This window comes from Marmota marmota, unplaced genomic scaffold, assembly GCF_001458135.2.
Source record: "Marmota marmota marmota unplaced genomic scaffold, marMar, whole genome shotgun sequence".
NCBI classification, from domain to species: Eukaryota; Metazoa; Chordata; class Mammalia; order Rodentia; family Sciuridae; genus Marmota; species Marmota marmota.
In genome coordinates, this window is record NW_025999924.1 from 1,495,329 (window position 1) to 1,518,370 (window position 23,042).

General features: G+C 40.2%; 1 long non-coding RNA gene across 1 annotated transcript in view; it reads left to right on the forward strand.

Moving 5' to 3' along the window:
- Positions 1-23,042, forward strand: part of LOC125615748 — a 46,030-nt gene that overhangs the window by 6,819 nt on the left and 16,169 nt on the right. The window contains exon 2 of the long non-coding RNA XR_007346329.1: positions 2,220-2,284. This is a non-coding gene — a long non-coding RNA (uncharacterized LOC125615748). The remainder of the gene's footprint in view (positions 1-2,219; positions 2,285-23,042) is intronic.

Genomic DNA, 23,042 nt, shown 5'->3' on the forward strand with positions numbered 1-23,042 from the left:
GAAAACAACATGCAAATCAGTGGAGTTCAAGTGACTCACAACAAACAAATGACAGGAAAGCGAGCGACCATTGTGTCTTGTATGGGATTCTTGACCATATAGGGTTGTCCAGGTGTGCAAGTGTGTGCTTGCATGTGTGTGTCTCAGTGTGTGTGTCTCAGTGTGTGTGTGTGTCTCTGTGTTTGTTTCAGAATGTGTGTTTGTGGAGTGAAAGGAGAAGATGTAGGGCAGCAATGAGATCTGAGCACAACAAGAAAATTAGAACTTCAACTCTATTTTGCTATTTCCTTATACCCAAGAAGTCCTTCCCCTGTCAGGAATAATAATTATCATTTGGAGTAGAATAGGGTTATAGGTACATTGCATTATGCAGAAGCGAGTGTTGTAATACAGAAAAATGTCTAGGACTAGGAATCAGGGTAGGAGGAGAAGTCTCTTAAATGCGGCCCTGAGGTCCTGCTGGACCACAGGTTAGAGGAATCAGCTCTGGCACGCTTCCGTACAGTTCTTACAGGGCCAACGGCATGTGCCTCTCTGGAGCTTGCATCTCCCTTGTGCATCACATTCTGGGTACCCAGAAAAACCCAAGATTTCTAGCACAGAAGCTGGCCTGCTGCATTGTTAGGAAGTTATGCTTGTCAAGGGAGGAGATGGACTACATTTCATAGTTTACTAGCTCTACGGGGACATTTAGATGGCTAGCTTTATAGATGACAGTCCCTTCTTACTCCAGCACTTGTATCTCCAAGTAGAAGAGGACCTGGACCAGGGACATTTTCTGGTCTTGGGTCAGCCCTGAGTGGTGGTATCATCTTGAGCAATTTCCTCTCTGGGCCTTTGATGCCTTATTGCTCAATCAGCATCAGGGAGAAGCTGTACTGGATGAGCATTAAGGGCTCCGGAAGGTAAACATCTCTGAGAAAGTTGGGACCTTTAAAAAAACTCTCCTGTGCCTGTGACCTATAGGAATTGTGATGTCAAAAGGAGGGTTCCACACAGGTTGTGTATTCACAATTTCTGAGTTACAACGAATTCAATGGTTTAATAATCTTACATTCTCAAATAGCATTTATCTTGGTATGTATTTGCATACAGTTGTAGGGGGTTATACTATTGATATAATTCAGTTTAATTATGCCTTCTTGGAGTTAAGGCCTTCTGAACTTAGTAGTTGAGTTTACACAAATAACATGCAAATAAGAAAACAAGTGATTTAAAGAACCCACCCAAACAGGACTGACCACCATAACCTGGGTTATGGTTGTGGTTGGCACCACAGCTAGGTTATGTCACAGTTGTCAACATTTATCTGACTTTTAAACACTGTACCAGGGTGATACATGAATGAATTCGTGCAAGTCCTTTTCATTCAGGACAAATAGGTGCCCTGCAAACCCCTTGTGTGGCAAAATCTGAGGCAAACTACTCCAGAAGCTACACTGAGCACATATTCCCACCTCCCACTCCCAGGCCAGTCTTCCTCTTATTTGTCCCCTCCCTCTTCTCCCCTCATGAATAATTAGCTGGCATACCCAGCAGCCAAACAGGTGCTTACCAGAAGGGGGGCATGATAAACCTGTGCTTTCCTTTCTTCCAACTTTGCAGATAAGCAGCCCAAATACCCCAGTATGCCTTGAGCCCCATTGTTTTACTGTGTCTGATGCCAAATGTTGTCCCTCCCAGGCTGAGCAGGACTACTGGACCGGCTTGCTCACCCCTGTCCTTCACAGCATGGAGAGACAGCCTTGGTTTATTCTCTGATAGCTCACAGGCAGAAATGTCACAGTAGCAGAATGTGCCCTGGAAGCCCCAGAACCATTCCTTGTCCCTGACTTCTATTGCTCCACAAACTCAGGTTCAATAGTCCACAGCAACATTGTCCAATAAAAATGTACTCTAAGCCACAAGAGAATTTAAAATTTCCTACTACCCATAGTAAAAACATATAAAGAAATATTTTAAATTTATTTTAATAAAATACTTTGTTTAACATAATATATCCGAAATATTATCATTCCCATGTATAATCTATATAAAATTATTAATGAGATATTCAAGCTAAGCCTTCAAAATTTGGTACTTTTTTTTTTTTACACTCTTTGTACATTTCATTTGGGACTAGAAACATCTGAAGTGCTCAACAGGCACATGTAGCCTTTGGGTTGTTGGATTGAATAGCAAAGGGCTGGAGCCTTTGACTTTCCTGACCCTTTGCTTAGGACCCAGGAGGCTGAGATGAGACACGGGGAGAAAACTGGCTCTCAAATGTGTGCACTGCCTTTTTGTAAGTATGGTTTATCTTTGCAGTAATATGAATAACCATCCCATCCTATATGCCTACTTATGTAATTAATTAACATTTATATAGAAGTTTATGTTTGCAGAGTGCTTTATTGATGTAGTTGCCAGTATATTTATCTACTTGCATGTTTATATTTCCATGTGTGCCTACCTGTGCTAATTACCACTATAATTATTGAAGTTGTTTAAGAACACAACTCATAGTTACCTTCAATAGAACCAACAACTATTTTAATAGCAACAATAAATTCCATCTTCCCTCTCCAAGTTCTGTCTACTTCACTAAGAGATTTTATACCTCCACCCAATATTCTCCAAGTTCTTGCTATGCCTCAGAGTGAAAAACGCATTTAAAAGCAATCTAGTAATTGTCTTTTCCCCTTTGTCAGCTTAAATTTCATAGGAATGAGATAGAAATTTAATGGCACATCTTCCAGCAACCAAAGCATCAAAATACACAGCATTCCAACTTGAGAAGGATTATTACAAATAATGACCACCACCATCAAATAATGCTATCTCTAATACCGAATGTCATTTCCTACTCATCCAAAGAGTCCGTGAGCAGGAGGGGGATGAGAGTGGAAGTAGGTGGAGATGGGGACCTTGTGCTCTGGTCACCGAGGTCATGTATCCTGCTTGGACTATGCACCTGATGCTCTGAGGATGGAAGCAGTCTGGGCCTGTTGAAGAGGCTGGCAGAGGCAGGCAGAATGGAAAGAGGGGAGTTTGAATGAGCAGTTGTGAGGTGAAAGAAACATCCAGTAGTGGTGTTGTTGGGAGATTTGAAAGAACATTCCACCTTACCCATTCCCCTCCCCATCCCCTCTCTCCCTCCCCCCAAATCAATGAGGGGGAAAAATTACAGTTCTCCAATTCGTTCTGTGGTTCTGCTGCTCTCTGTGATTGGAAATGCCAGTGCGGGGAATGATATACATCATGTGATGAAAAGAAAGTACAAAAATATTCACCCACAGCTAAGAAATGCAGCTGCCTCTGCGGCAAAACCGGCGGCTCTTCAATAGAACAGAGCAACACCACCCAAGAGACTCGACACCAACTCCCGCTCCGAAGCAATTTTGTGAGCCCAATATTGGGGATTAGAGCTGAACATGAGAGATCTTATGCCACAAATCACTGCATACCCAATGCTTCTGCTACCTATTCTGCTGTCCCCTGGGGAGAATCATTAAGCCTCTTTGTGTCTCTCTTTAAAATGGGAGCTAAATTAGTAAGTTACCACAAAGGAGTGTTTTCTTAATTACTTGCGTACAAATTACTTGACATTATTGAATGAAAAGTATCAAGGAGAATGCAAGCTATTACCATGATTATTTTTGCTCTAATATAAAGCAGCAAGCCAGAGCCCTTTCTATCTCTGGATTATGTTTCAGATCAGTGATACTTCAGGGAATGGTTTCCTAAGGCTCTGACCACCATTAGTACAAGCAGCCTTTCAAAGGTGAATTGAGAGAGGCCAGCATCCCTATGCTGAGTTTTGATTGATGTGGAGGTACAATTGGAAAGAAAGAACAGATCCAGGAGAGGAAATGAGGGAATGAGCAATGGCCTCATCCTGTGTGATCACAGATGAAACTACTAGTCCTGGGTAACCAAGAGCTGTCTTTTGCCCTGCCATTGGGTATCCCAGACTTGGTAGTGAGGGCACCCAGATAGATGGTTGCAGGATGACACTTGAACACCCATTTGTTCTGAGGCATCAGACATGCTCACAGGCACCAGAAATAAACATGGACCAACCCAATGTGATATTGCTAGAGAAGACAAAGAGAGAGGCTTTCCTCCAGGTTATCTCTAAGGGCAGGTGGAAGAAGGGATGCAAGAGGCCAAATATAAGACAAATACAAGAAGCACCCTTTCCTCGAAATCCTGCCAGAGCCAAGCCAATGTCACAGTGAGCACACCCATCCTAATGGGTGGTGGTCCAGCCCAGGAGGGATCTATGAATAAACCCAACCTGCCCAGGGAATTCAAACTAATAGTGATTGACCCTGATTTGCTCTTGCATCTTTGAATCACGCTGTGATTGTGTCTTCATTAGGAATGTGGGGTTAAGAGAAAGTGACACAATACGGTAATTATGCTAGAAAATTGAGTGACATTAGAATCAGGCCTTGGAACATTTTCTGTGGAATTCCTTTGATCAGCCATTTACTCTGTTGGAGATGGTACTGCTGGATGCAGTCCAGTGGGATGGCAAGGGAGAGGAGGTCTATTACTCACTGAATCTCTCTTTTATACATAGAGTTGTTTATATACTTTCTGAAAATTCCTTCTTATGAATTCCAGTATATTATTTTTCCTATTAATGTCTTAATGATAGTGGCAGGAGAATGTTTAAACCCCATTTCGCTGATGACTCTCTCTGTAGAAAAACTCTCTCCTCCCAAATGCAATTTTCTGTCCATTCATTAATTGTACTGCTGCTTTCCTAAGTTTATTTACTGCTTCTAAATATGTATCTTAATTTATGCCTCTAGTCCCCCGGGGAGCCTATAAAATGTAAAATCTTATATAATAGCAGAAGCAGTCACAAATATTTTAATATCCAGGGCTGCTTCGGAATCCTAATTTTGCAGATGGCGTGATGTTCATTTTATAGCAGCTATTGAAAACTAATAAATGCCATCCACATCACTCAGCATTGTCAATAATCGGCCAGATTGTGTGCCGGGGGATGCTGGGGAAGCAAGATCGGCTCTCAGCCCATCCCTTACCAGCCTCCAGCTGCAGACCCCGTAGCTGCCTTGCCTTATCAGCTGCCATGATTCTATGCAGGTCAGCAACAAGGCGAAGCTTTTTGAACTTCTAATCTGCCAGTGGAGAGATACTTGCAAGAGGGTAATTGCTGTGCAGGGCATGCAGGGGAGGGAGGTGAGTGCATCTTCTCCCCTGATTATTGAATTTGCATTCCTCAAATGCAAGAGGGGAGCAAGGGAGAAGGAGCCGTGAGGCCACCACTGGGTCTGGTCTGGAAGTCAGTGGAGAAGTCATACATCCCATATTGTAGGCCTTCTTTTTAATTTTCTTTCTTTTTTTTTTTTCTTTTTGGTAAATTCTCTCTTTAAACAAAACAAAAGCTCATATGATAAGGGAACAGTAAGGGGTTCAGAAACAGATTCAGTGAATTTATCATTTATTCTTTCATTCTTTATTTTGCCAAGTAGTTATCAAGTTCCTACTGTTTTCCGGGCACCGTGCAAGATTATGTCTGTGTCTATGTGTTTATTTGTGTCTCCATAAACTTACATTCAGTGAGAAGTTATGTCACACTTCCCAGTGATCCCTGCCCTAAAGGAACTTATAGTCTCCAAGAGAGTTTTTCCATAGAGTAAGCCAGAGTAGGAAGTAGTAAGGGCTGTACTAGAGCAGAGAAGAGGAGAGAGTCTATTTCCAACCTTGAGGATGGAGGAAAAGGTAGGAATCCAGATAGACTGCCCTGGGGAGATGACACCTGGACTGGGTGTTATGGGAAGGTGTCATTTGGCCCTCTTGGATCCTGAAAGATCAGTTGATGTCAAACAAAGCAGAGCTCAACTCCCTCTTTTCCTTTCTAATCTTCTGGGAGCTGGTTGCCTTCTTGTGAAAACTTCTATGCTTTTCCCTTTTACAGCTGTCTTTGCTGTTTCCTTGAACTGGATTTCATCTGGATGCAAATTCAGAAGGAGCAGGAGGGTAATCTGCTTTTAGGCAGTCCCGGGAGATGGTCTGTGAAAGCTGCGCAGAGCAGCGTATCCAGAGTCTTGATGAGATGCATTAGTTCAGAGGAGGCAGAAAACGGCTGGCCCCAGAGCAGCTTGGACGCAAAGGAGCAAGTAAATGGTTCAATCGAGTTTTGTCTTCAGATTCATCCAAGTCACCTAGATGGGAGCTATAGAGAGAGAAAGCCTGGCTGCCCGAACTCTTTGTTCTGCAGTCACCTGGCCTTAAATTACCTGAATTTTTTAAAAATGAAAAGTTGTGCCCATTGATCATAATTTTATCATTTGGGAATCTGCCTAACACCCAAACCCAAAAACAAATGGATCAGATCTAATCTTTCAGTGGGCTGCTTCTTGCCTTGCTTTCCCTCCTTCCTTCCCTCCCTCCCTCCCCGGAGCTTGCTTTCTCTCTTTCTTTCCTCTCCTTTTTCCTCTCCACCCTCCCTTTCTTTCTCTTATAGTTTTTTACCAAAGATATAAAATAAATGATTTTTTTTAAAGGAGGCTGCGTGGGGTGAGGTGGGGAGGAAGAAGTCTCATACATTGCCCTTGACAGGAAAGAGGAAATCTCCACTGTCACCTCCATAGCTTTCAGTCCCCCTAGAATGAGGAAGTCCCTGAATCATAGAAACATATCAGATAAAGCCTCAGGCTGTGGTGTGAAAGAAACACCAAGTTTGAGCCAGAAGGCTTCCCATCCATCTGTACTCAGGGACTCATAGAAAGTTTTGGGCCTGGTCTTAGGGCAGAAACAGGAATTAGGCACATGGTGGAAGAAATGTTTTTTTTGTGTGTGTGGAAGGAACTACAAAATGTTAGAATTGGAAGGAACATCTTCATCTGAAAGGATGAACTGGGGTGTCCATCTATAAGAACACACTGGAAACCAATGATCTCTCTGTTCCAGAATGGAAATGACAGGGCTGGTGAACAGCACTCATTTCTGCCTGGATGCTGTGCACTAAACTCAGAGTGGAGGAACAACCCATTATTATTATTTTTTTTAAGATAGCAACCACCTCGTCAAGCAGATAAGGAAACTGAGGCCCAGAATAGTGAGCTGATTTGTTCCAGCTCCTAGAAATTAGCTGTAGGTTCAAGAGAATCCAGAAAGAGGTGAGAAAATAATAATGATCCACATTCTCCATCTCCCTAGTCAAGCACTCAGGTGAGTGCCTCTTTTTGGTGAGCTGCAAATGGCTGAACATTTCACTCTTCCCAGGGACAGCAGAAATAAGTGGTGTCCAAAAGAACTCATCTAAGCATGTGTTACTGCACTCAGCACGACAAATATGACCCTGATGGTACGCGCCCAGCTGACAGTCTCTGGCAATTCATGCACCTCTCATTCATGGTGGCATGGATTTGGTAAGGAAGGGTCTGAAAAAGAATTTGCAGACCCATTCATTGGGTGACCCAGCAAACTAGGATGGGGTTCTGACATGGCTGAGTCAGTCAAGAGAGGCTGCCCAGCAGCTTGGGTACTATTCAGAGATGACTAACGTGGTGATTTTATTGTATCACAATATATGTTTATAAATATATAATATAGAGCATAAATAAAATATTTATATTAAATATGTAGAGTATATAAAATTTATATATATAAGATAAATAATATCATTTTATGTATATTAATTTGGGGGGGAAGCATATATACTTGAGTTAGACTAAATTAAATGTATATATGATATCACTTGACTGTAATATCACTTATTTTTAAGGGAGTTAGAGTGAAAATTAAAGCCAGAGTGTGTGGGACTCCCTGCCACTAATTGAGCTGATCCCAGTCAAGTAGGAGGCATGGGTATATATTCAACAAATAGTAGCTGTTTTTCCTCTTCTTGTGGCAGTTGAGTTTCAGTAGCCAAGAATGTGGACTGTTATTCTGGGGACAAGTATTTGAGTGACGAGACTGTAGTCTTGGAAGATTTATAGGAGAAAGACAGAGCACCCTGATTCCTTGCCAAAGGGGGATTCAATGATCATCCTATAGGGAGACCAGTGACTAGGATGAGGGACTGTCAAATGTAAGGAGTGGGCCCCAAGTGAGAGGCCTGTTCCTGATGCAGTACCACTGAGGTAGGTAGGAGTAGAAGATGAGGCAACAGGAGTCCAGAGCACACCAGGCACCCAGAGACCATTGGAGACTCCACCCCACCTTCAGTTTTGTAAGAGAAAGCCTTATTGGAACCAATGCTGGAAGCAGCCATGGTTGGGCCTGGGCACTGGGCCAGAGAACAGGGTGGCTGTGGAGGGACGAGGGATCAGGTGTCCAGAGTGATCTGGAAGTACACCATTTCTACAGCCCCATGGGGACCTATTGTTGCTGGCACCATTATTCCTGGAGGGAGATGAAGCAGTGGCTTTCCACTGTGATTGAAACAAAAGAAAGGAGAACACACTAAAGTTCTCCAACACTGAAAGGATGAACTGGGGTGTCCATCTATAAGAACACACTGGAAACCAATGATCTCTCTGTTCCAGAATGGAAATGACAGGGCTGGTGAACAGCACTCATTTCTGCCTGGATGCTGTGCTTATTCAGACCAAACCCAGAGTGGAGGAACAACCCATTATTTTTTTTTTTTTTAAGATAGCAAATTCTACTGTATTTAAAATAATCATCCCAGATAAGTGAAGAGTTGATAAATGAGCTCAATCTGCATAGCGCCTTGTAAGAGCAGAGCTGTGTGTAATTACACAATTGCCCTGGGGGCTGTCGCTTTATTCTGCTGAGTAGAAAAGGCAATGCCTTGTGAAATGTGAAGCCAGGGCTCTTGCGGGTAAGCAAAAGGAAGGATTTCATCCCACCCATTTGCTCCCTTTGCTTTGTCAGAGAAACTCCCCAAAGAGAAACAAGGTATTGTCAACTCTAATTGAAGGGGTCCAGCATTGCCTCTGGAGATGCTGTGGGACTTCTTATTTAATAGGCACACACAGCCGTGTGGTATAGGCCCTCTGACAGCCATAGTTAAGACAGGCAAGTTTAGAGGATTTTAAATCCACTGAAAAGATAGAAATCACAATGAGAGGGAGAGTGAATGCAGGTGCAACTGAGAGAAACCAAAACCACGAAGGGAGGTGAGAGCCACTGGAAAAGAACTGCCTCCATCACCGCCATCATGAGCTACGCATTTCCCCTTCTAGTGCTGAGTTCTTCCGTGAAGAAATCATTTTCTCAGTCCTACCTTTCTTTGTCCTTCATTACTTATTAGGTTTTCTTTTTCAACCTATTGGATTTCTCTTTTCAAACCACCCTCCCAGTGGAAGAATGCTGAAGGCCCTGGACACATCCTTTTTTTCACACTCAGAGAGAAGACTGAGGGCTCTGAATTCAAATCTTTGGGAACTGTCAGATCAGAGGTCTGAAAAAGCATTAGAGAACTAAGGTTCTTCATTGTGTTCCACAATGGGCTTCTGCAGGACACCTCCTTCCCATGCCCCATCCTGCCCATTTTAATGTGAGCCAGATCATTTCCTATTAAAATTGGATCATGCGCTGCACTTTGATCAAAAGTTTATAAAATATTTTGGACATAATTTCATAAGTTACAAAATGTTATACAATGGAGGTCAAATCTCACATTCTAAAATTCTTTGGATACTGGGTGGTCCAGGAAAGCAATAGCTTGATGACATTCCAGGAGTCATTTAGAAGGCCCCCTTTCAACTTCAGGAAAAATATTGCTGCTAAAATCATATCACACCAACTAATATTCACAATGGGGTCCTCTCTGGTATTCTCTTTGGTTATATAGTAGACCCTTAGGTATCTCCTCAAATTCTTTTAGTAAAAGACACTTCCTGAATTTTAGTAGGGTACATGGATGTTCATTTTTTTAAAAAGCCTACATTTTTGTGAGATATGTGGCTAAATTTTAACCAATGGGAAGTCAGCAGAGATTCCATATCTTACTTTTATTACTGAGAAGCAAATGGGAAGGCAGGAACTAGGGCAGCCACTTTAAGAGAATAACCACTAGAGGATATTTGTCCAATGCCAGAGGAAAGAAAATGGAGGGCTGTGGTAGAGAATGCTTGGCAGGCATCAGAATACCTTAAATGTTCTAGTCACTTTGTTCACAAACAAGGCATATGATTGAAAAAGTCATGTAATTCCTCAAGTCTTTGAGCCAATCACATTTCTCAAGGTTTTTAGTATCTTCATGTACTGAATCCAAACAGTAAGAAGAGCTCAGTATCATAGGGCTATTATGGGGATGGTAGAAGCTATTTGAGAATCAGGAGTCATTTTAAAACCGAAATAAGTTATGGCTGATACAATTATAGGCAAAATGAACTTCATCTATGGAGTTAAAGCAGATCTTTTGATGAAGATATCCCGTAGGAGGAGCTTCTCAACTCAGGATTCTACAGTCTCACTGTTCAAGAGAAATCGTGTCAAAAAGAGAAAGCATTTGACCCCAAGACCCAAAGCTTGCCCAGGTTATGTATAAGTGGCCTTCTATGATGCTGTCCCCTTTGAAAAAGGAAGGTTCTGCTGTCATCAGCAGCAGACGAATTTCCCATTTTGACAAATTCGATGAAGAACATTATTCTGCCTAGAACCAGACAGATATATAACAGCTGTACCATCTTGTGACAAGTTAGTTGCCATGGTGGGTATCTGAGGACCTGCATGTGTGAGGTTCAAATCAGAGACGCTTGATACTTAAAATTCAATGTCAGCTGTCTGTGATCCTGCTCACCCAATGTGCTTTAGTGTGACTTCAGAATGATCTAGTCCATCCTTCACTTGCCCGCTGTGAGGCTCAAAATATCGAGGCTCATAGAATTCCCCAAAGCATCCAAAGGCCGAACATGTTGTCTGGTCTTCTGCATATATCTGAACACAAAATTGAACATCACCATTTTTGATCCATTTTTTTTATCAGTACCACTCAAGTTTCATGAGGCAGTTTTTGACCATCCCCCAAGGTTTGCTGTAAACTTTCTGAAGCAGGAAAGCATGGGAAATGATTTTACATGGCACATAATAGCAAGAGGCAAGATCTCTTAAAATAGGCAGTTTCAATGCAAACAGAAAATCATCACTGAGGTCTTATCATATCGTTATCTATTACTTATCTTATTCTTAAATGATTAAATGTAACAAATGGCATTTATATGGGTTGTTCCACTGAGTAGCCCTGTTAAGAAATGTATAAAGATGCATAAAGATGCAAAATTTATACATTTATGTATAAAGATTTATGCATCTTTATAGAATGAAAATAACTTTTGACACAATATAAAAGGAAAGAGAAAATAAAGTACTATTGTAATTATTGTATACCACTGCCACAGACTCAAAACTAGGCATAGACTAGTTTTGGCCCAGAAACAAGATTGTTGAAATACCCTATTTCTCTAGTTAGGCATATGTTGGAAGTGTCATTCTCCTCAAAGTAGAACATCTGGTAATGTTGATTTGTCTTCTCTTGGTAATTTCATAGGTTAGAAGTTGGAGACAGCAATGTAGAAATTTCTATTTGATTTTCAATTCTAACCAACAAGGAAGAACTGGATAGTGTTATGAAAATGATAAATCTCTGGCAGAAATTGGCCCCATTATCTTGAAATCCATGATAATAAAGGGAGATTTACTAGCTTAGCTTGGTGAGAAACATAACATTTATAAAATATTTTATATTAACTTAGACAAAATATATAATCTAATAGATGTAGTTTGGGGTGTCTACCTCAACAATGGTTCATTTTTTTCCAGGAATTTTGTCCTTCAATGATGGATACCAATCAATGATGAGACCAAGAGATCAGCCTAGACTACCATGTTTGCATCCCACAACCTGAATTAGGGATGACCTCCAACCAAGGTCAGCCAGTGGCTAGATGGCTAACAGAGTGTCTAGTTGGTACACTTTAAAGCTGAAAGGTTGTAGAGAATCAGAGGTGATTTCTGTAATACAGTGAGCCAAAGTTAATTCCTGATGAAGCTATAGGGGAGCTGAGACAAAGAGAAAGTCAGGGAAGTTCAAGTGTAAAGAGAATAATGGAACAATGGCAGATTACATGGAGACATATAATTGGAATGGGGGTGAGGAGGGAGAAAAAGCTAAGAGACAAGACTCCCTAAAGATGAAAACTTCATATATTTTTCTTATTTATGTAAGTGTCAAATAGTCTAAATTAATAGAGAAGGAGGCAGAGACAGATATTAGGATCTCAGTTACCAACTCTGAAGTTCCACATTTCCAGCCCTGTGAGGTCCAGTGGTGCTTTACTTTACGCCCTTGAATATTTATTATTGCTGGATGAGGCCTGTCAATAAGTGATCGATCTTTTAGGGAATATTTTTGTTTTTAAATTTGAATTGGTCGGAGTAGGTATTTGTCAGTTATTACCAAAACATCCTGAATCTTTACTGGATGTGGCCAGAGATTGTAAAGATATCCATCCATACAGTACAGATTTTTCACTTTAAGTTCCCTCCCTTGAATCTCTGCAGAGCAAACATTCTTTGTCTATAGTTCTCTGTCGTTGGGTCTGCGACCGGTGCTTCAAGAGTTGTCTTTCAATAAGGAATCATTGTAGAATACCTAACAAGATGTCCTTGGCATTCAGTAGCCTAATTGTGGCTTCTTTAAATAATTCTTTCTCATGCCTCTTCTTAATCATGGTTCTATTCCTCAGACAGGCATTCATGGAATATCATTCTTCCATCTTTGATCATACACTGTGTTTATTAAACTTGTTTTTAAGCCTTTCTCCATCTCAAATGGAAAATCCAGAAAACCACAATTTCTCCACTAACAAGGCTTCAAAGTTCAAATGAGTCAGCCTTTCTATGTGAGTGACACTAGAGTCAGACAACTCAGATTTTCTGGTTTCTGAACACAAAATGGGTGTGTCATTCCACATACCACTGCTCATTCCACATCGCCTCCTGGAATACAGCTAGAGGGGAAGCAAAGGTAATTAGCTATTCTTCTAATCTTTTCACCAAACTCTTAGATCATGTTATTTGGTGATACCAAGTTTGGGGATATTTCTTTATTGTGTGCAGTGTCAAAGTGGTTCTTTTTCCTAGTGTGTTTTCTCACTAGAGGTTGTACTCATTTAGAAAATGCGGACTGGTGGGCCACAGTTATCATATTTGTAAAATGGGGATATCATCCTGGTGCATAATCCATAAATTTCTTTAACTTCTGATTATTTTATACAATGTTGAAGTCAAAGAAGATTAAGTAGCAAATGGAAAATGGAGGGTATAGTTCCAGCCAGTGTGGTCCATCCAGCTCTGTCAAGATTTGATCCAGATGAATTTAATTTATTTGGGGAAGAGACAGACTGCTAATTAGAGTCATTGATGTTTGCTTATGGGATCTTTTCAAAAAGATAAAGACATGACAAATTGAAATATCTAGATCTTGTCCGGTAGGTTTAGAGATTTTGAAGCTGAACCATGTAACAGGCCTCTGTCAAGCTACACTGGGAAAGCCAACAGGGAGAGAGTCAATGCCTTTGTTGATTTTCAATCTGCAACTCCTGTTCAGATACTTGTTTCCCTCTTGGAACAATCCCCAGTGGGAACTCTAACCCCTTCAGAACCAAACTGATGACTGTGTAAAGCAGTTCTCAGATGATTTGCTTGGTGCAGCTCACAAGCATTGAACAACTGCTACCTGAAGGAAACTCCTTGTGGTGATACACAGCTGCTGTTGTCGTGGTGTGATCCATTTTCCTTTCAAAAGCCCCTTTTGCTCTACAATTTATAGAAACTGACTTTAGAAGAGGTAGTGCCAGTTTGACCCTTCAGTTGTCCAAAGAGAAGAGAATCAAGTCTGTCTTCTCTGTCCTTATTCTTTTCTCTTCCTTCATTTCCTACCTTCCTTCCTCTTTACCATTTTTCATCAGCTTATATGGCCTGGGACTCCTTGTCTATTTTTTTAAAAGAGGAATTCAATCCATTAAGAAGGCATTTTAAGATAGAAATTAACTAGAGATTTTTAAAAATGAGGACCACTTATCAAATGGAAGGAAAGTAAAGTAGGCTGCCATACTTGGGCTTGACTTGTCCTCCTGAAGGTGGGGAAACTTGAGACTAACCACAAAGTTCGGGGCATCTTTAGTAGGTTGTTCTTGGCTTTGATTCAATGGAAGAAGGTACATAGATGTTTGCTAGTTGGAAAGCCCTCTAGACACTGGCACTCCCACCAGGACATCATAGACAGGACATCCAAGCCTTGACACCAACCCTCCTCCAACCTAGCTCATTATAATCCATGCATTGCACTTTACCAAGTCCCAAGGGTTCTGGGTAGCAAAGAAACCAATGCCATGGAAAAGGTGATCCAAAGGTGACCCAAACCCTGGGAGACAAATGGAGCCCGGCACACTTGTGACCCTCATAATGAGCCACTGGATGGCACTGTGGGTCTGTGCAAATGTGCTCAGAAGGACATTTATCTTTCTTTTAAAAAGGCTGTTTAGCTTTGGCAGGTAATTTGGCACATTTTGAGTTGAAATGTGCCAAATGATTTGGCAAATATTTCACTTACCTCTGAAAATAGGCACACCTGCTGTTGTGGCCTGCAGGGAGTTGGGGGAGGGTAGCATTCACCCCAACTTCCTTGTTTCTAATTTTAGAACTGAAAACAAGATTTTGGTCAAGGATACATAAGTCAATCCATTTTCAGTGTGGTACCATGTTTTAAAGAAATGGAAAATGTTTCATGTTTCTTAAGAAACCAATCTGTCCAGGCTAAAGGGAGAATTTTTTTGTCACCCCAGTGTTGTCTGTTTTGCCAATACCTGGCACATCTGGCTCATGACCAGATGGAAAGGGATTTGGTTGAAGAACAATGTCTTCTAATGGTCCTCCAACCAACTAGGAAAATCTGACTCCAAGCTTTCCAGTTCTAAAGAATTCTCTGCCCAATACTTGGTGTTTGTTAAAGAAGAAAGCCAGGCAACATAAGAACATCTCAGAAAGCAACTCTTGGCCATAATGAAGTCTCTGCTTTGCTGTACATGATAGTGACATTCACAGTGGATCTTCCCATTCCATGGAAGAATCCAAGTGACAGGCTGAAGCATCCTTACACCAGCCTGCATGTCAGGCCAAGTTCAAGCTGGTACATGAAATTTAACTCCATCTCTTACATTATTTGCTACTCAAGAAAGCATATTGGGTTACAAATGAATACAAATGGTGTTATCATTGATGTAACTTTAAATGTGATCTAGTTTTTAAAGTGGTGAAACATTTGCAAACCCAATCACTGTGGCTCATATATCTACAAAATGACTTGGGATCACTTCCTAAGTGGCCAAGCCACATGCTGGGAGCAGGTGAGTTAGAGAGAAGAGATTCAGAACTCCTCTTTTTGAGTATTGCCTTATCAGGTACTGACTAGTAAAAGAGACATCTTGCTGTGGCAAATTTACTCATCTTTTGAAATATATCAAGGAAGCATAGCACTACAGAATGACTCTGGCTTTGAGTTTTGAATCTTGGCTGCAGGTCCCAGGTCTACCAATACCAATTATGTGAAAGTAGGGGATGATTAAGCCCCTACCTTGTTTTCCTACGTAAGCCTAAGAAAGGCAACTCGCATGAGCTCCCATGGCTAGAAAATAGGGGAATTTTCTTCAGTTTAGGCATCTTTAACAAATTTAATGTGCTCTTTTAAAAATGTTTTTTAATTGTAGATGGACACATTTATTTTATTTATTTATTTTATGTAGTGCGGAGGATGGAACCCAGTGCCTCACACATGCTAGGCAAGCCCTCTACCACTGAACTACAACTCTAGCCCCTTAATGTACTCTTAGTGTGTATTAGGATAATATGTAGAAATTATGATAGGAGGATACATTTGTTCAAATAAAATCTAAACTATGTACTTAACAATTTTCTTGAGTACAATAAATACCAGTGTAAAAAGAAAAAGAAACTCTTCTGGGAGTAAGATTTTTTTTTTAAATAATGTATAGCTGTCTAATGATGTATATTTACTTTTTGCCCTTAGATTTTATTTCAGTGCAGATTATTCATAAATTTTGATCTGTAAACACCTGTTTGTTTGTTTTTTAACCATTCTTCTGTGTCATGGTACTTCAGGGTTTTGTCATATGTGGCCAGATGAAGAACATCATGGAAGTTGTAGGTCACCCTGATAAGAGGTTTCTGTGGACTGATAGGGCAAGAACCCAGTTGCAGCAGGCTGAGAACAAAAATGAGAGATGAAGCACTAGTAGCAGCAAGTACAGTCGACCCTTTGTGACTGCAGGTTATGCCTCTGTGGATTTAACCAACTGCAGACTGAAAATACTCAGAAAAAAATACATCTGTATCGAACATGTACAGACTTTTTTCCTTGACATTATTTCCTAAACCAAATTGTATATCATTTACATAACATTTATATTATATTAGGTATTATAAGCCATGTGGGATAATTTTAAAGATACAGGAGGACAATTTAAGTTACTAGCAAATATTATGCCATTTTTATCTAAGGGCTTGGAGCATCCATGCATTTTGGCATCCATGAGGATCCTGGGACAAATTCCCTCCTGGATGTTGATGGAGGACTGTAGTGACCACTTTTATGAGGAGTCTGCTTTAAAAGGAGGCAAATAAAAGTCTTGTAGCTGGTACCTGAAATCCAGGGAAAGATTTATTTTTTAAGAGATACAAGATTTCTTTCTAAGATTCACCACATCAGGAGGAAATCATGGATATACCTATTCATAAACATATCTGGAGTTTTGACCAAAAGATTGAAATCTGGTTGTAGATCTTGAACTCAATTAAGAACAAGGTCATCTTCCTGTCCCATGCCTCGAAGCAGAGTTGTCAGGGTTTTCAGTGAGCTGATGGAGAAGGGCCCAGGAGCACTCCTTTTTCCTGCAAAGTTAGCAGGTCTTTATTTAGCAAACCATTTCAGAACCGGGAGATAGTGTCATCCAATTTCCTCATTAAACTGACTGAGGTATCTGAGGCTCAGAAAAATTACATCTTGAGATTTTGTCTCAGAACAGTGGTGGATAAAGACTAAGAAAATGACTTTAGGTGTAGAAAACACCTGGGTTAGAATTCCAACCCTACCACCATTTATCACCTCTGAGAACTGAAGTCATCCTCAGTGTTCTCATCAATTGAGAGAATTGTGTGATATTTGATAAACAAGCATCCTAAGGGGACCTTTCCTTATGGGGTTGTTGTAAAGATAAACAGATAAGATAAGCAAAGTGCTTAGTACAATGCTGACAATATGGCTATGCTAACCACTAATCTTAACTAATATTAATGTAAACATAAATGTTAACTAATATGATTAAATGCCAAACATAAAAATTAACTAATATAATCATTGCCATCATGTGAGAATTTGAATACGTGGAAATAATACAGTATAAACTTGCATGCATAGAAAACATTTTTAAAATGTTATGGAGAGTTCCACAAGTGGAATGTAATAAACACCAAAGAAGGCACACAGGCCACAATGTTTAGTCTGAGCCTTGCTAAAGTCCATAACCAGCTGTAGTCACCTTATTCAAACTCTGTAACTCATAATTGACTTGAGGCTAGATGCCCTTCCAAACTCCTATGTGGCCTGCTGATACACAATTGGTATCTTCTGTATAAAGACTTCAGAGCCACCTCCCCACTGGCTGGATGCTGTTTAAATTTTTTCTCTCGTTTTTTCCCCCTGGCTTTTCTTTTTAAAGCCAGCCAGAAGTTTAAGTAAAGCTGGTTGTGGTTGAGGGCTGCCAGGTGGCTGACAGGAGCTACAGCCAATCCTCTTTCAACGCTTCAGAGTTGGCCGGATAGGAATGAAATGGGAGAGATGTGAATGCAAGTCAGAAAGAAGGAGGGGGAGCAATCAAGAAACGCAGCCCTCCCCCGTCCCACTGTGTGCCCTAAAGATCTGTTTGCCTCCAGCAGCCTGGCCAAGCTGGGTCATCAAAGCTGTTGAGTGGGCGCCTACCTTTGTTGTCACCTCTTAGCTGAGGCACTGGGAGGTTATCAGAGATTCTGTTTGTAAACGTCAAAGTAGCTTAGAATGTTTGTTCTCTCTCTTTGGGACTTTTACAAAGAAAAAAAAAAAAACAAATTCCTAAGCCACCACTTTGCTCAACCTTTCCTATGTTGGTTTTTCTTCTCACTGGAGATGAGCCACACAGGCCTGAATCAAAACCAATAGAACCGCACAAGTTAATTGGAGTCTCGAAAGGATCAGGAGACCTGAAACTCAGCTTGATAAGCCCCCACAGGGCTTGGAAATGAGTCTCATGGGAAGAAAAAAAAAACCTGGTTTTCATTGTCCCATGGATCCACTCACCAGTTCTTCATAGTAATCTTTGACATATAACTGAATGCTTGGTTTTAAATAAACAATATGTTTATGCTTCTGCTTTACATATATTGTGGAAAGAGTGGTTGAAATGGAAAATTTAAATTTTAGAATCTTGGGCTGGGGATGTGGCTCAAGCGGTAGCGCGCTCGCCTGGCATGCGTAAGGCCCGGGTTCGATCCTCAGCACCACATACAAAAAAACCCAAAGATGTTGTGTCTGCAGAGAACTAAAAATAAATAAATAACTATTAAAAATTCTCTCTCTCTCATACTCTCTCTTTTTTTAAAAAATAGAATCTTTCTACCTACTGACATAAGTCATAATATAGTAGGAAAAAGTAAAAAGGTTGTTGTTTGCTGGATCTGAGATATATGTACATTTTTTCTTCTCATTTAAATATAAAACAGTGTCATAATATCTATAGCCTTGCTCTAATGCGCCCTTCCTATATTTTTTAAAATTGCCCTTTCTAAAACTTACTTTCTTAAAAAAAATGTGGTTACCCCTGAAGAGAAAGTTTTCTGAGTTCCAAGCAGTAAGAAATTTGATAAGAAACTTATTGGAAGCTATCACAACATAAACAGGAATTCCAGCCTGGGATGCTGAGTGGGGGAAATAGAACTGTTAACCTGTAGTCTATCAGTTGAATTTTGGCTCAGGATGTAATGACACAAAGTCATTACCCCCTGAAGGTTCATGGTCTTTGGGGAAATGATTGTTCAGTGGTTTCAGTTCCATCCCTAACAGCTCAGAGTCTTCATCAAACTGGCTGCCATTACCATTAGAGTTAATTGTCACTAGTGCAGCCTGGGACAAGGATTGAACGCGATGGGAGAGTGAAGTGCTTCGCCTATACTGCTAAAGGTAGTCCCTGAGCAGCTAAGTACTGTTCTCCTCCCAGACTGATGAAAAACTGTTTTGGAAAACAAAAGGAAGTCGTGAAAAATGTCTATTCATGTGTTCGGTCACAAAGTCTTGCTTTTCACACAGAATCATATTTTAGTAGCAGGTGTCATTCAAACTGTATTTGATTCCCTTCTGTGTTCAGGCCATACAAAAGTGCAAATCAGCTACTCTGCTTCCAAGGAGAACCAGTTTCTCTTTGAGAGGGTACCGTTAAATCTTGAGTTTTTTCAGCTGGTAGATTTATCTTAACAATTGCTTATCAGCAATAAGAAGTCAATGCTGGTTTTTTGGGAGAGTATCCATTGGAGAGCTTTTAAAATTGACTTTAGCTAGACATTTTAGAGACAAAGTTTGTTCATTTCCTTGTTTATTGTAGGTTGTATTTATGCTGCAAATAGCAACAATGATGTAGTTTTGGAATAAAAGAGGCAATTAAATGTAAATAGGAGATTGAAATAACCCTAGTCTCTTCACATATTTATAAAAGATGTTTCCTACTCTTTAACCTTATCCTGTGAAACTCCATAAGGGCTCATGGACAACTTCTTTTCCTATTGATGTTTCTAAATTGGTGACATGCAATTACCTTTTCCATACTCGTACTGCAGAGTAAGCTGAATTTTTAAATCATATACTTGTAACTGGTTGAAATCTTCCCTAAGTATTAAATGCATGTTAAGTGTCTTGAGTGTTGATTTTAAGATGTTTAATTCTTTGCTCTCCTGAGCAAACTAGTCTTATTGGAAATTTCTTAAGAAAGGTTGTTGCTATGCTAACCATTTCCTGATCTTTGGAACTACTACCTGATTATGTCTCACATTCATGTTCCAAAGTTACCAGGTGAACCCCAACCAATGGAAAATTATGGCCATGTTCACAATTTAAGAACCAGAAACTTGGAAACTGAAAGTAGCCAGGTAGGCAGGATGGGACAGATGGACTTTTATGATGTGGTAACATGCTCAGTGATCTCCTTCATTGTTAGGTTATGTGTAGGACAGTCTGACACAGTTGGGTAAGTTCCAAAAAGTTCTGATTCAAGGACTTGAGAAGAAGTAGCAACTGTATGGGTCATTTGGGTATTTTTATTTGTTTTAAAATTGGCCAGGTATATAAAGGGAATCATTACTTAGAGAGCTGTCTAAAGCGTCATACACTCTTACGTCTACGTCTTCCCCTCAATATATCTAGCCATGGTTAAATCTGCTAAAACTTATGGAAGATGAGCAATGTTAATGAGAGAAGTCACACTGATCCCAAATGTATTGGTCAGAGAAAGCAAATCAAATATATAAACATACATAGGTACGTATACATATGTATGTGTATAAATAAATATGTATATATTTATACATATATATATATATATATATATATATATACGTACCTATGTGTGTATATATAATATATATTTGACTTTCTATATTTCTATAAAAATATATAGAGATTAGAAATATCTAAATATCAATAGGAGATATTATTTCTCTCTATGTGTTTATATATGTATTATGTGTGTATATATAGATAAGAAATTTCTTAGAAGAATTGGCTCTCATGATTATGGAGGCTGAGAATTCCCATGAATGGCCATCTGCAAACTGGAGAACCAGGAAAACTGGTGGTGCAATTCAGTCTGAATCTGAGACCCTAGAAATTGGGGTAAAGGCCCCTTGTATAAGTCCTAGAGTTGTAAAGGCAAAGGACCAGGAGCTTTGATGTCTAAGAATAGGAGAAGATGAATGTCCCAGGTCAAGAAGAGAGTGAAAGTAGCTTCCTTTCCTCCATCTTTCTGTTATAATCAGGCCCTCAATGGATTGGACAATGCCTGCCCACTTGGTGACTTGGTGAGGATAGGTCTGCTTAGGTAGTCTAGGATTCAAATGTTAATGTCTTCCAGAAACACCTTCACAGACAAACTCAGAAATAATGCTTTATCTGCCATCTGGGCATTCCTTCACCCAATCAAGTTGACACAAACAGGTACATGGGAAGGAGTGAGTCAGGGGCTCAACAGGAAAGGCTCAGGGGCAGAATTGAATCTGAAAGTTACAAAACCACAGTTTGGGGCATGTTCATCCATAAAGAACATAGAATCAAAGACCAGAGGGCCAGCATTGGAGTCCTGGGCACAGTGGCTTTTTTAGAAGAGAGCAAAAGGACGAATGAAGGAAATGAAGAAGGAGCACTCATAAGGAAAGCAAAGAATTTTACAATGTCCCCAAAGCAAAATAGTTTCAAGCAGGAAGCAGTGGCCTACAGTGTCAATATGGCAGAGAAGTAAGATAAGGATGGAAACATCCATTAAATATGTCAATACGGAAGCCATTAGTGACTCTGGGGTCATGAGGCAGTTCCCATGGCATAGTGGGGCAGGAGCCACACTGCAAAGTAGAGAACAGAGGGAGATGAGAAAGTTGGGCTGTGAAGGGAAATAAGAAATAGGGAGGTCACTGGAGTGATACTTGGGGTTAAAAGTCCCATTTTAACTTCTGTTTTTAAAAAACAGGCCTGGGACTGGGATTGTGGCTCAGTGGCAGAGTGCTTGTCTTGCACGTGTGAGGCAATGGGTTCAATCCTCAGCACCACATAAAATAAATAAATAAAATAAAGGTACTGTGTCCATCTACAATTAAAAAAAAGTAAAAGAAAATAATAATAGAGAGGCCTGAGACTGTTAATACTCCTCTCTGTTAGAAGGAAGAGGGGCTTGATATACAGGAAGGAGAGTCAGGAACTGAAGGAATGAGGTCCTATAAGTGGAGACCAAGGGGCCAGATGGACTGAGAACCCCAAAGCAAGAAGGAACTCTCTCCCCAAAGCCTCGTTGGTGGGAGGGAAGAGAAGATACGCCTAGGTCTAGATGCATTTGTGGGGAGGGTAGAAAAGGAAAAGATTTACAATAATATATATATATATATTTTTTTTTTCTGCAAAGAGAAGTTATGGTCTTCTGCAGAGAATTACAAACTGGAAAGAAGAGAGGTTTTAAAAGAAATCAAAGTCTGTAATAGGCACTGGGGGAAGGGGAGAAGGAACTGACTAGATAGAAGGAGCTAAGCAGCAATGTGTCTGTGGCTGAAACCTCTAGTTTGATTAGAAATATTGACCCCAATGACTTTTAGTTTGTTTCTCAGACCTAGAATGTGTCCCCAACTCATGTCACAAATATATGTTGTTGAACAATAGAGGGTTAGAGATTGAGAAAGTGTGGAAGGGTCTAGAGCATTTGAGAGGGAGATGAACAACAATAAAAGATATAAAATAGGTTAAGATGTTTTTCAGGTGCTGCAGTGGCAGAGGCCTTGCCTAGCATGTGTGAGGCACTGAGTTTGATCCTTAGCACAACATAAAAGTAAATAAAACAAAGGCATTCTGTCCATCGACAACTACAAAAAAATATTTTTAAAAAGATGGTATCCAGTATGCATATCTTTTAGCAAAACATTACTTTCATCTTGTATCTGAAACACAGCATCATTTTCAGTTTATGGTAATCACTACTTTGACTTTCTGTCTAAATAAGAAACTGGTCCCATAATTTAACAAAGCAAGAATATATTACCTCAGATTGTACAGTTTGTTATTATTTTGAGTGCCACCCTCCCCCAATGCCATGTAAAAAAAAAATCACTTTTACCAGTTTTATTTTGGTGACCAAAGGAATGTGGTTATTCCATGATTCTTCAAAACGGCTTAGCCACTTTGGTAATTGTAGTAGTGAGAGGGTATTTTTACATCCTTTAGTTAAATTTAAATCTTTGTTAGGATTTATGTGTAT